The sequence below is a fragment of the Odontomachus brunneus genome, unplaced genomic scaffold (genome assembly GCF_010583005.1).
Source record: "Odontomachus brunneus isolate Ranch 3 - 2012 unplaced genomic scaffold, Obru_v1 Obru_scaffold_337, whole genome shotgun sequence".
In the NCBI taxonomy this organism is placed as follows: domain Eukaryota; kingdom Metazoa; phylum Arthropoda; class Insecta; order Hymenoptera; family Formicidae; genus Odontomachus; species Odontomachus brunneus.
Genome location: NW_022639787.1, coordinates 74,062 through 75,167, shown reverse-complemented (window position 1 = coordinate 75,167; position 1,106 = coordinate 74,062).

Here is a 1,106-nt window from a genome sequence, read left to right as displayed (position 1 = left end):
AGCAGCCCACACGTACACAGTTCTTCGCTTGTGTGCGCTACGCCGCACGCACTATAGTTACGCGTACCCGGTCCTACATGTGGCAGCTCTGGTTGTAATCGACTTACAACTAATGTAGAACGACCTTAAGAGAACGCGTAGTCCGCCGCTAGGCGTCGTTCGGCGAAGTCACTGTGCTCGAAGGAAAAATCTCACCAAGGGGTCTATAAAAGGAGGCTCCTGTGGATAGTTGAGCACTTTCCAAGGCGCTGCAATACGCGCTATATTAGCACTGAAAAACGTGCTGATTTTGGCAACTGCGATAACCGCTGAAAAGGGGCGTTATAAATTGGCGAAAAGGACTTTACAGTGAAGACAAAGGGGGCTACTGCGGACACGGAAAAATGGATCAGACTGAGTCATTTTGATTTCAACATGACGTGGGTTACATTTTTGTCTATAATACTACAATTATCATCTAAACATCTATTTTTACCTTTTTTTATGAAATTTTATTGCGCACAATAATTAATTTATTTGATATCAATTTTTCATCAAATTGAATTATTTTTTTAACGCAATGATAACAAACGACGTTTTTAATGTCATATTGACATCATTTTGACTAAGCTGTTTTCACTGGGTATTAGTCCACCAGAAGCTTTTAATTTTTGGCAGAAATTCTGCCACGAATCTTCAATAATATTAGGTTGCATCTAATTTGTTTTCCCTAAATCAGGGCTCGGAACAGTTTGTCAATTTTGGCCGATTTTCGGGAGCTACGCCTTCTATATCCCTTGCCGCAAGCGGGTCACAAAAGTGGCGGTCGAGTCTTCAAGCTTGAAGCAACCGTCACTTTTGAGGCCCGCCGCGTGGCAAAGGGGAGATAGAAGACGTAGCTCCCGAGAATCGGCCGAAATTAGCTGTCCCGAGCCCTTTAAATAATTGATTTACACAGAGTTCTTTCAAATATATTTCATATTGCCTACGCGTAGTTTTAGCAGCTCGTTTTTTCTTTTCTTCACTATTATTCATTTTTTACAAAAAAATACATATATTTAATTTATATATAATATATATAAATAATATATATATATATATATATATATATATATATATATATATAT